A 13,915-nucleotide genomic window follows, 5' to 3' on the forward strand; every position below is an offset into this window, starting at 1 on the left:
TTCCATCTTTGGATGGGAATAGCGATTTCGACGTCTCACCGCCTAACGTCGATTTCAACGTTGAAATATCACACGGCGAGTGTAGATGTGATGCGTGCTATTTCCACATTGTGCTGGCTACTTTGAAGTAGCTGGCTAGTGTAGACGCACCCTATGTGTATGAATGTGATCTATCTTGTCCATTATACCTGTGTAAAATGTGAGTGTAGTTATGATTTGGTAGTGCTCTATACCCATTTTGCACTCAATTTGCACAGGTATAAATGACCACACAAGGTTCTAAAGGCTGACATAAAATATTTTAATACTATTTTAAATACTACATTGTTAAAATATGGTTCTGAATTCACCTTGATGCTACTCCATGAACTTTAATAAAGTTATTCCAGGGACAACTTTGGCCCATTGTGTATAGTATTTTTTGCAATAGAGGCTACTGGACATCACAGGCTAGTTACAGTGTGTTAAGTTGTGGATCATGGGCATACTTTGATTGAGAAAGAATCTTGTTATGGATAAAATGCTATCCTTAAGTAAGATCAAGGAATGGTGTCATGACCACCGTACACCCCATAATTCCAAAGAATTAGCAGATGTCATAAATAAAGTGCCAACTCTTTTTGTCTTAATCGCTAGAGTAGCACCACCAGATTAAATTTATCCTTGGTGTGGCTCCTTTGATTTTTGGATGTTGTTACATGAGAGTACAATCCAGAGTCAAATATTTAAATTCTGTAAAAACAAGTAGTTATAAGTTGTCCTTCGAATTCCAGCCTGCACAAATTGGCAGCTTTAAATATTAAGGAACAATGATTTGTTCCAGTGTATAATTTACACCACCAATGGTATGGCTACAGAACTTGGACTCTATTGTTGTGAGAGATTTCCTACAATATTTCCTTCTGTAAGATCTTCCAATAGAGATACTACTGCTTAACCTTTGTACTCCAAGTGGAGCACAGGTCATCTACAAGTCTCCTCCACTTCACTCTCTCAGGACAAATCTTCTAGCTGACTCCAGGAGTACCCCAGTTGTTATCCTTCAATGTCAGTAGATCTTCTCCACTTGTCTGAGGTCTTCCTCATTTGCATTTTCCTTGTGGGTTGCATGTGAGAGCTTGATGGCCTTTGCTGGATGGTGGTTTTCTGAGAGTGTGGCCTAGCCATCTCCACTTTCGTCTCTTGATTTGAATGTCAATTGGTTCTTGTCCTGCCCTGTTCTAAAGCTCCTCATTTGTGACAAAGTCTTGCCATTTGGTGGGAAGGATGTACCTCAGGCATCTGTTTATGATTGTCTGTAGCTTGTGATTTGAAGATATTTTAGTGTGCCAGGTCTTATGTCCATACAAGAGCACACTCTTCACATTTGTGCTGAAGATCTGCAGTTTCGTATTCACAGATATTATTTGTGAACTACATATGGGATGGAGAATCTTGAATGCAGCTGTTGTTTCCCTATCCTGGCATTGATATCCTTACCTGTTCCTCCATCTCTGCCCATAATACTTCCCAAGTAGGTGAACTGCTCCACATCTTTCAGGTGATCCCCTCCCAGTGTGAGGTGTTGCTGCTGGACTGCTAGATCCTCATTATCTTGGTCTTTCCCTTGTTAATGCTCAATCCAGTCATTGCAGCAGTTTTATCGAGTCTTGAGACTTTTTCTTCCATGCTTTCATGTTGGTGTGAAAGGATGGTGACATCATCAGCAAAATCAATGTTCTCTAACTGTTTGAAAAATGTCCACTGAATGCCCTGTTGACAGCCATCTGTTGTCCTGTTCATAATCCAATATATTGTGATCAAGAACAGGAAAGGTGACAATAGTCACTCTTGAGAGTATGCTGAAGGATTCTGTCAAGACACCATTCTGAACAACTTGGCATGTCGAGGGTTCATACTCCACAATGACTCCAAGATCTCCTTCTTGACTGGTAACAGCGAAGTCAGACCCCATCATTTTATATGTATAGTTGGGATTATATTTTCCAAAGTGCATTACTTTGCATTTATCAATGTTGAATTTCATCTACCATTTTGTTTCCTAGTCAACTGATTTATTAAGATCCTTTTGTAGCTCTTTCCAGTCTGCTTGTGGTGTAACTATTTGGAGTAGTTTTGTGTCATCTGCAAATTTTGCCACCTCACTCTTTATCCCTTTTTCCAGATCATTTATAAATATGTTGAATAGGACTGGTCCCAGTACAGACCCCTGAGGGAATACCACTATTTACCTCTCTCCATTCTGAAAATTGACCATTTACTTCTACCCTTTGTTTCCGATCTTTTAACCAGGTAACAATCCAAGAGAGAACTTACCCTCTTAATCCATGACAGTTAACTTTGCTTAAAAGCCTTTGTTCAGGAACTTTGTCAAAGGCTTTCAGAAAATCTAAGTACACTATATCCACTATAACACTTGTTCACATACTTTTTGACCCTTTCAAAAAATTCTAATAGATTGGTGAGGCATGACTTCCATTTACAAAAGCTGTGTCGACTCTTCCCCAACAAATTATGTTCATCACGTGTCTGATAATTCTCTTCTTTGCTAGATTTTCAACCAGTTTGCCTGGTAAAGAAGTCAGACTTACTGGCCTGTAGTTGTCAGGATCACCTCTGGAGCCCTTTGTAAAGACTGGAGTCACATTAGCTATCCTCCAGTCATCTGGAACAGAAGCTGATTTAAATGACAGGTTACAAACTACAGTTAGTAGCTCTGCAATTTCACATTTGAGTTCCTTCAGAACTCTTGGGTGAATACCATCTGGTCCTGATGACTTATTACTGTATAGTTTATCAATTTGTTCCAAAACCTCTTCTAATGACACCTCAATTTGAGACAGTTCATCAGATTTTTTACCTGAAAAGAATTGCTCAGGTTTGGGAATGTCCCTCACATCCTCAGCCGTGAAGACTGATGCAAAGAAATCATTTAGTTTCTGTGAAATGGCCTTATCATCCTTGAGTGCTCCTTTAGCATCTCAATCATCCAGTGGCCCTACTGGTTGTTTAGCAGGCTTCCTGCTTCTGATGTACTTAAATTTTTTTTTGCCATTACTTTTTGACTCTCTGTCTAGTTGTTCTTCAAATTCTTTTTTGGTCTTTCTAATTATACTTTTACACTTGGCAGAGTTTATGTTCCTTTCTATTTTCCTCACTAGGATTTAATTTCTGTTTTTAGAAGGACACCTTTTGGTCTCTCACTGCCTCTTTTACTTTATTGTTTAACTATGGTGGCACTTCTTTGGTTCTCTTACTACATTTCCTAAATTGGGGTATACAAGTTAAGTTGAGCCTCTATTATGGTGTCTTTAAAAAGTTTCCATGAAGCTTGCAGGGATTTCACTTTAGTTACTGTACCTTTTAATTTCTGTTTAACTAGCTTCCTCATTTTTGTGTAATCCCCCTTTCTGAAATTAAATACTACAGTCTTGGGCCGCTGTAGTATTTTCCCACCACAGAAACGTTAAATTTAATTATTTTATGGTCACTATTACCAAGAGGTCCAGAAATATTCACCTCTTGGACCAGATCCTGTGCTCTACTTAGGACTAAATCAAGAATCACCTCTCCTGTTGTGGGTTCCAGGACTAGCTGCTTTAAGAAGCAGTCACTTAAGGTGTCAAGAAACTTTACCTCAGCTTCCCGTCCTAAGAACATAAGAACATGAGAACATAAGAACGGCCATACTGGATCAGACCAAAGGTCCATCAGGCCCAGTATCCTATCTGCTGACAGTAGCCAATGCCAGGTGCCCTAGAGGAGGTGGACCGAAGACAATGATCAAGTGATTTGTCTCCTGCCATCCATCTCCTGCCTTCGACAAAAGGCTAGTCACCATACCTTACCCCTTGCTAATAGCCATCTATGGACCTGACCTCCAAATATTTATCGAGCTCTTTTTTAAACTCTGTTAGAGTCCTGGTCTTCACAGTGTCCTCTGGTAAGGAGTTCCACAGGTTGACTGTGCGCTGTGTGAAGAAAAACTTTATTAGTTTTGAACCTGCTCCTCATTAATTTCATTTGGTGTCCTCTAGTTCTTACATTATGGGAACAAGTAAATAACTTTTCTGTATTCACTTTCTCCATACCATTCACGATTTTATACACCTCTATCATATCGCCCCTCAGTCTCCTCTTTTCTAGACTGAAAAGTCCCAGTCCCTCTACCCTCTCCTCATATGGGACCTGTTCCAAACCCTTAATCATTTTAGTTGCCCTTTTCTGAACCTTTTCTGACGCCAATATATCTTTGTTGAGGTGAGAAGACCACATCTGCATGCAGTACTCAAAATGTGGGCATACCATAGTTTTATATAGGGGAAGTGACATGTACCCAGTCTATATGGGGGTAGTTGAAATCCCCCATTATTATTGGTTTTTTTTTATTTTGATAGCCTCCCTAATCTCCCTGAGCATTTCACAGTCACTATCACCATCCTGGTCAGGTGGTTGGTAATATAACCCTACCATTATATTCTGATTATTCAAGCATGGGATTACTATCCAGAGAGATGTTATGATACAGTTTGGTTCATTTATGATTTTTACTTCATTTGATTTTACACTTTCTTGAATTTATAGTGCCACCCTTCCTCCCCATCCCCAGCACAACCTGTTCTGTCCTTCTGATAAATTTTGTACCCTGGTATTACTGTGCCCCATTGATTATCCTCATTCCACCAAGTTTCTGTGATACCTATTATATCGATATAGTAATTTAACATGAGGCACTTTATCTCACCCACCTTATTATTTAGACTTCTAGCATGTGTATAAAAGCACTTTAAGAACTTTTCACTCTTTAGCTGCCTGCCATTACATGATGTGATTGAAAGAGACTCTTATACTTGACTGTTTCTCATCAGATACTACCTGTGTCTTATCATGTTTCATCCTCTCCTCCTTAGTAGGACGTAGAGAGTTTACAATAAGAGATCCTCCCCTAAGGGATGCCACCATCCAAACCACATGCACCTTCACACCTCTTGGCTTTCCTCCAGCCCTTAGTTTAAAAACTGCTCTACAACCTTTTTAATTTTAAGTGCCAGCAATCTGGTTCCATTTTGGTTTAGGTAGAGCCCATCCCTTCTGCAAAGGCTCCCCCTTTCCCAAAAATTTCCACAGTTCCTTATAAATCTAAACCTCTTCCTCCTACACCATTGTCTCATCCACACACTGAGACCCTGCAGTTCTGCCTGTCTAATTGGCCCTATGTGTGGAACTGGAAGCATTTCAGAGAACATTACCATGGAGGTCCTGGGCTTCAATCACCTACCTATCAGCCTAAATTTGGCCTCCAGGACCTGCCTCCTATCCTTCCCTGTGCCACTGGTACCAACATGTACCACAGCCACTGCTTCCTCCCCAGTAGTACACATAAGTCTATTGAGATGTCTCAAGAGATCCACAACGCATGCACCAGGCAGACCAGTTGCCATTTGGTTTTCCCATTCATCACAAATCCAGCTATCTATGTTCCTAATGATTGAATTGCTCATAACTAAAGCCTGTCTCTTCCTACTAACTGGAATTCCCTCCCCTGGAGAGGTATCCTCAGTGTGAGAGGATACTCTGACATTATTTGGAAGGAGGACCCCATCTATGCGATTATTACCCTGTGCTCCAGGTAGATGGTCTCCTTCCCTGAAACTTTTATCTTCCTTAACAGCACCGAGGCTGTCAGACTGCAGTTTCCAGAAAGTGTCTCTATCAATTCTGTCGAAGGCTTTTTCAAACTCTATGAAGGTTATGTACAGCAGGGAGTTCCACTCATGCAACCATTCTATGATCACTCTGAGAGTTGCTATTTGGTCAGTACAAGATCTCTCGCTTTGGAAGTTGGACTTTTTTTTCCTGAGCTGTCTATCAATTTGTGTTCATTCTCTCCAAAAGAATCCTATTGAACACTTTATCTGGAATAGATGGAAACGTGATGCCCCTCCTTACCTCTTGGTCAATTCCTACAGAGATAGTAACATGATATTGTCTCCATAAACTTCATCATCATCATCATCATCTTCATCATATCAATAACTGTGGGCTCAGTGCCTGTTGGTGTCTGATGCCTCTCTCACTATTTCCTTCCATCTTTCCCTGTCCAGTGCAGAGTGGCTTAGTCTATAGACACAGTCCTCACCAATCTACTATATCATCTGTCCATTCTCTGTGGGGTCTACCTTTCCTATTCGAACCATCCATTATGCTGAATACCAGGGTCTTAATTTTTTTTCGTTGTTCATTCTGCAAATATGCCCAAATAGTTGTAGCTTCCATTTTATAACCTTCTGCAGCAGGTTCTCTTTCGGCTGTATCTTTCTATATAATTCCTCATTGTTGGCCTTCTGCATCCATCCTATTCTCAGAATCTTTCTATAACAACTGCTTTCGAACACCAATATTCTTCTTTTCAAATCTTTTGTTATCACCCATGTCTCACATCCATACAACATGCTGCTGAATACACGTTTTCAAGATGCTCAGCTTAGTTCCTAAGCTAATCGCTTTGCTTTTCCAGATCTTACCCATCGCCTTCAAACCGTCTCTTGCTTTCACTATTCTAGTCACTATTTCCTTCTTACAGTCTAGATCATATGTTATGTTGCTTGCCAGCTATGTGAACTTCTCTATATTTTCTACTTTAATACCATCCACACTGTTCTTCCTTCCTATTTCCTTATCTCCAAATACCATTGTTTTTGTTTTATCGATGTTCATAATCAGTCCATACTGCTTCCCTTCTTCGTTTAGCACCTGCACCATTTTCGGTAGCTTCTCCTCTTCTTCCTCAATGATAACTATATCATTTGCAAAACTTAAGTTGTTAATTCTTTTCTGGTGCACAGATATCCCTCCTACCTCTTCCTCGATCTTGTCCATCACTCTCTCCAGATGTGCGATGAAGATACTTGGTGATATTGGATCTCCTTATCTCATATCTCTACTTGTTTTAAACCAACTTCCTGAATGTTCTCACTGCTGCCTCCACATTGTCATCGATATCCTGCAACAACTGTATCGGTCTGTTATCCACTCCGTATGACTCCAACACCACCCAAGTCACTTTCTGATCTATACTGTCAAATGTCTGTTGAAAATCAACAAAGCAAGTGTATACGTTCTTGTTCTTTCATTGAGCTTTCTCCGCTATCCGTCTTAGTGCCAATATCTGCTGTATGGTACTTCTATCTTCTCTGAACCCTGCTTGCTCGTCTGCTGTATGTTCTTCTATCTGCGATCTTAGTTTCTCAGTCAGTATCATCATCAGCACCTTTCCTAGCTGACTCGTTAGGGCAATCGTTCTGTCGTTCTTGCACTCCAATGTACTTCCTTTCTTGGGTATTGTCACTAGCACAGATCTTGTCCATTCCTTTGGTGCCTTTCCTTCTTTCCATGCTATATTAGATAAACTTACTCTGACTTTATGCATTGCATCTTAACATTTTAATGTCTTCTACATAGATTTACACTGATTTAAATCAAGTATAATGTTGGAGAAATGATTATACAATATATGGACAGAACATTAGCAATATTATATATTTTCTATGGTTTACATTAGTACAATATTTATTTTAGTTTGAGAAAAATGGATGTAAAAGAAAAAATATGGTGAAAAAAAAACTTTATGAAGCCAGAAACAATAGAGCCCAGGTAGATAAATGGGCAAAGAAGAAATCTATGAATGTCAATAGAGTAAAGTAACTCAACCACACAATGGGAGATAGAATTTCAGGCTCCTTTTCCCTGAGATTAACAAAGGAGGAAATTAATCCATTAGGTGGGAAATAGAATATTACTTTCTGAGAACAGCAAAACTCTAATAGTTGAAATTACATAATAGCAAAAAATTTGAGCAAAGGATTCTTCACCAACATAATTGACACATCCTGTCAGGAGTAATGATAAGTCTGATGATAGGAGAAAGATAAATGTCTGGAAATCAATGTATATGTAGTGAAAAAATTAATATCCTGAATAACTCAAGTGACTTGAGTGGTGTAACACCATAGCTGGGCTTGGCCCAGAGCATCATTTCTCTGTGTTTAATCACCCTTTTTATTGTTCTTGACTCTCATGAGGTTTTACTGTCCTACCAGAGATCAGCAAAATGCTCCAAATTTTCCAACAATCCGGCGAAGGAATCAAACAAATTTTAAGAGGATCCTTCAACCACATTGTTGATCTTCCAGCCAATATTACTAGACAAATGAAGAACTCCCAACATTTACAAGCAATGGGGGACATTCTGCAAAAAACAGAGAACTATCACCTGAAGGTGAATTGAAATCTTGGTGGAAGTATAAGATCTGGAACTTTGATTTGTACTGCATACACTACACCACACATATTAGCTCAAATTATATCTCAGTCCTCAGGGCGAGAGTTGCAATGCACAGTATATTTAAACTGGTGCCAGAATGGGGATATGCATGCCATCTATGGCCCCACCGTAGTTAGGGAACCCCATGGCATCAAGTCACTGCCTTCTCTGAGGGAAGCATGTTGATCACCTTGGCTACATGTATCAAGACAGCTCTCACTGTAGCTTTGTCCACTCCAAATTGATTGCCCGCTGACTGGTAGCTGTCTGGCATTGCAAACTTCCACAGAGCAATTGCCACATGCTTCTTGACTGTTAAAGCAGGTCTCATTCTGGTACTGCTGCACTTCGGGGCAGAAGACAGCAGTTTACAAAGTTCCTTGAAAGTGGCCTTACACATGTGGAAGTTTTGCAGCCACTGTGGTAGTCCCATGACTCCAAAACTATGTGATCCCACCAATCTGTGCTGGTTTTGAGGCTCCAGAACCTCCACTCCATGCTATACAGTGACTTCAGTGCTGTCAGAAACTCTGTGGTTCTTCTCTCCAGAGATTCGTGTCCCTTGATGGCCCCGGCAATAATGAGCTCATTCTGAAAGGGCATTATGTTCAGAAAATACTCCATTGCAGTGAGGGCACTCAGCGCAAAACACTGCATCAAACTTTGAAGTATATGGGGATCCATGTTAGTGTCTGTAATGGTGGCTGGCAGTCAAGACCAAAAGCATGTGAAAATGCAATCTTTTTTTTCCAGGGGTAAAGGGGAGGTGAGAAAAAGGCATTCTGCGATGGTGACATCAGAATCGCTTTCAGCTACTTTTTTCCAATAAGACACCAGCACAAAACCCCAAAATGCAATGGAGCAGCAGGAACTGTGGGATAGGTACCCAGAATGCACTGCTTCCACAGTCTGATTCAGGCACCCTTGTGGGGACACACTAAATTGACCTTCTTAGTGGGCCAAGGCACTCCACCTCAACTTTGCAAAATCTGGTGTTAAAAATTCAACTTTATTCCCAAGTATAGACATACCCAAGGGAATGAGAATTAGTCAGTAACTCCATAGTGCTTTGAGCACCTTAAATGGCTATTAAATGCAAAGTAGCATTATTGTAACCCAGAGAAATAGAGGAAAATTCTCAGTCATGCAACAAAGCAATCATCCTTTACATCTGTTTTTCTGTGAGAAAGAAGTAACTGAAAATGTGAAAAATGGGGAAGTCTGGTATCAGTGATCATGAGCAATCTGAGTTTAGCATACAGAAGGATGAGACTGCAAACCACAGCAGCACAGGTTTACTGGAGTTAAAGATAACTAATTTGGACGTATTGAGAAATCAAGTGGATATGGTGCAATGTGTCATAGGAAAGGGTTGGTGGAGCCCAAAATACATTGTAATGAAAGTTCTTTTCATTCATTTCCTCTGCTTGTAAGCCCACCAGCTCTTATCAGCTAAACAAGGCCAAATACTGTACCTGGTTGAGTGACATCCATGGGATAGCAAAGTACTGCAGAACTGGCGGTCCTGAATAGGTGACCCACTCTTTAATGTCTGATTCAACTCTATATGAAAGCCCACAATGCCGTCCAGGATGATGCAGGTTGGGAGGAGACAGAAAACAGAGGTGGTGTTCACTTAGGGTCATTTTGAAATCCCAAGGTCTATTCCAAAATATTATGATGGATGTAGCAGTTTGAAACACTTTGGTTTTGGGTCACATGAGTTTCAAGCATTGTTCTGGCTTTGTAAAAAACCAAACACAGACAAAATTTTCAAACTGAAATACAACAAGTTTTACTGGTATAGTCACTCAATCCTACAGATTAAATTTACTGACTTCAGGCAATGCTCACATTTAATGGCTGGGCTGGGAGTGGGCTGAAACCCCTGCTTGTAGTATGACAATGCATTCGCTTTACTGTAACTGTCCTGCTTCTAACTCCCCTTTGTCTTATCCATCTGCTGTCTTGACAGGAACTAGATTGTGAGCTCCTTGGATTGGTGTTTGTTTATGGTTTATCTGTATAATGCCCAGCATAAGGAGTGCCCCCCTACCTCCAAACGTTGATTGGTGCCCATAAGCGCTACTGCATTTGAATAAATGAATAATACAGTTAGTAAGCCACAATAAAAGGACAGATGAGCTACGATCCCTGCATGGTTTTGTTGGTGGGTTAAATCATAAGAGACAATTGTGGTCATGTGGTCTGACATCCTGTATAACACAAGCCACAGAACTCCAAAAGTCCAAAGATATCTTTTAGTAAAACATTCAAGCTGGAGTTTACAATTGCCAGCCCTGGAGGATCTATCATGACCTGGAGTACGTTGTGTCAGTGGTTAATTATTCTCACTGTTAAATACTTATGTCTGATTTCCAACCTGAATTTGTCTTCCTTCAACTCCCAGCCATTGGATTGTGTCATACATTTCTCTGCTAGGCTGAAGAGTCTAATCTCAAATATTAGTTCCCCACATAGACGCTAATAGACTATGTGCAAGTCACCCCCTAACTATCTCTTTGTTAAGCTAAATAGATAGACCCAAGAGATCAATCACAGTCAGGCAGTTTTCTAATCAGATCAGTCTTGTGGCTCTTCTCTGAACACTTTCCAATTTATTGACATCCTTCTTGAACTGTGGGCAACAGAACTGGTTGCACACTGGTCTTATTTCAAAAGGAATACATTAGCCATGGGTGGGAGAACCCTGAGGATAAATAGTCTACCCAACAGCAAGGGGCTGAGCTATAAATTGGAGTTGAGAACAGCCCTCTTGCATTTGAATCCATTGAGAGAGATCACAAAGGGTCATTCCAAGCATAGGAGGCAGCATGGAAGAAAGCACAGAGACACTTGTAGGAAAAGTGGCTAAACAGGTCATCCAGGCTGGCACCATGGGTAAGTCAATGAGGTGACACATGGTGAACAAAGGGTGGATAAGCTGGGAATGGCAGAACTTGATGCAGTTAGGAAAGGAGAGATTAGCAGAGGAGTTGAGAAAGGCAGACAAGGGGTTGAGAAAGACAAGACACACACGAGATACATTTCCTAGACACTACAGTACAAATCAAGGATGGCCTGATCAGTACCACACTCTACCGGGAACCCACTGATAGTTATACTTACCTACACACTTCTCGCTTCCATCCTGGACACACAACTAGATCCATTGTTTACAGTCACGCCCTTAGGTACAATCACATTTGCTCTGATTTGACTGACAAAGACTGAAAGCTACAAGAGCTTTACCAAATATTCATAAACCTGAACTACCCACCAGGATAAATAAAAAAAGAAAAAAAAACAAATCGACAGGGCCAGATGAATACCCAGAGACCAGCTACTCCAAGATAGGCCTGAAAAAGCCAATAACAGAACTCCACTGGTCATTACCCACAGCCCCCAACTCAAACCACGGCAACACATTATTAAAGACCTACAACTGTCTTTAATCAGGATACCACACTCCATAAGGTCCTTGGTGACAGGCCTGTTCTCTCCTACAGACAACCTCCCAACCTTATGAGGATTCTCACAAACAACCTCAGACTATATCACAGGAATACCACTCCTGGAACTTTTCCTTGCAACAAGGCCCATTGCAAACTTTGTCCACATATCTATTCTGGAGATACCATCACTGGACCTAACCAGGTTATTTACAGAACCACAGACACATTCTCATGTTCCTCAACTAACATCATATATGCCATCATGTGCCAACAATGCCCAGATGCTTTGTATATTGGACAGACTTCAAACTCTCTTAGACGAAGAATTAATGGGCATAAAACAGACATAAAAACACTCCTGATTCACAAACCTCTCAGCCAGCACTTCAATGGAGTGGGCCATTCTGTTAATGACCTGAAAGTCTGTGTTTTACTGACAAGGAACTTTCACAGCAGTTTGGAAAGAGAGGCTGCTGAACTCTCTTTTATGTTCAAATTTGACACATTAACACATGGTTTGAATTGGGATGGCAATTTTCTAGCTCATTATGGGGGCTCTTTTACATACTTTGCTTTATCTAATTCTTGACTTCCCCCCCTCATTCTGCCCCTCTACTCTCTGATTTGCTCACCTCGAGAAGAACTTTTCTGATTTGTCAACCTTGATTACCATTTTTGGTTCCCTGTGGCTTAAATATTGTCTCTGTTCTGGTATGGCTATGATCTGAAGAAGTGGGTCTGTCCCACAAAAGCTCATCCCCTAATAAATTATTTTGTTAGTCTTCAAAGTGCTACTGGACTGCTCTTTTGTTTTGGCACATAAGGGAGAGGGACTTAGAGGCACCATTTTACATGGACTGGGCAGGGGATAATCTGCGTTTTGTGACTCTCAGTAAGCAGAAGGTTGAAATAATCAAGATGAGGTGTGTAGGACTCAGACACTGACAAGTTATCTGACCCCACTCCATCTACATTTACTAAAACTGTGGTAACATGGTTAGTGAGTTCTGCACATGACTTTTTAAATCCAGCCTGGATATAAAGGAGGTGGAAGTACCCCTCTCTAGAAATTTAAAGGGGCCCTGTGGCTGGGGCAGAATCTAGGAGTCATGAGCTGAGATTAACGGTTGACTTTGTGCTAACTTTTTGCTAAAACAGACCCCAAGAAGGGGTGAGTGAAGGCTGGATCCTAAGCAATGTATAGGAAGTGCACTTTGAGGCATGCCAGGCTTCTATCTGCACACAAGGTAGCCTGGTAGATTCCTATAAGAAAGCATCATTCTGTGTCAGCAATGGAAAAGGCATGTTAAGTCTTCCTATGCTGGTCAGAAAATAGACCTAGGTAAAATTCTAGGCTATAGTTACACTACAGTGATCTGTCAACAGAAGTCACTGTCAGAAGAGATTTCCTGACAAAACTTCTGTTGACAGAGAGTAGCTATATACAAAAGCCAGTCAGGAAAGTGCACCACTCAGTCTGGTCTCTCAACAAAACAGGCCAGAAACACAGCAGACAGGACTGCCCATTGTTCTGGATGCCCTGTCTGTCGAGACAAGGCCCCCCAGAGTATCTACACAGCTTTTTTGCCAACAGAACCTGTTAACAAAAGACATTTTTCCTCATCTGGGAGAGGCAGAAGATTGTCGGCGAACGTGCTGCGTTTTGTTGAGATACTGTCGACAAATCCCATTTTGTGTGTGGACTTTCCACCAGTTTTGTTGATAAAACTGGAGTTTTGCTGGCAAAACTCACTAATGTAACCATAGCCCTAGAGAGGCAGTTGATATGAACCATAATGACCTCATTGGGCACTCAGTTTAATATGAGTCTGCTCTACTGAATATTAAAAAATGGGGAGAAGCAATCTCCCTGACATAAAGTTAGAAGGATTTGCATTTCCATCTCATTCAAAGTGATAAATTTTGTGTCCCTGTTAGTGTAATTGAGATATCCTGATTTAGTTTCCTCCCGGGGTGTGAAAACCACAGGTTTTTTTTTATTTCAGTATCCTGCTTAAATAAATAAATGCAGGTACACATCCCATAGAACTGGAAAGGACCTCAGGAGATCACTGAGTCCAATGGCCTGCCCTTTCAACAGGGGCAAGTACCATCCCTTTTTAAAGGCATTTGCCCC

Source organism: Carettochelys insculpta, chromosome 1, assembly GCF_033958435.1.
Source record: "Carettochelys insculpta isolate YL-2023 chromosome 1, ASM3395843v1, whole genome shotgun sequence".
NCBI classification, from domain to species: Eukaryota; Metazoa; Chordata; order Testudines; family Carettochelyidae; genus Carettochelys; species Carettochelys insculpta.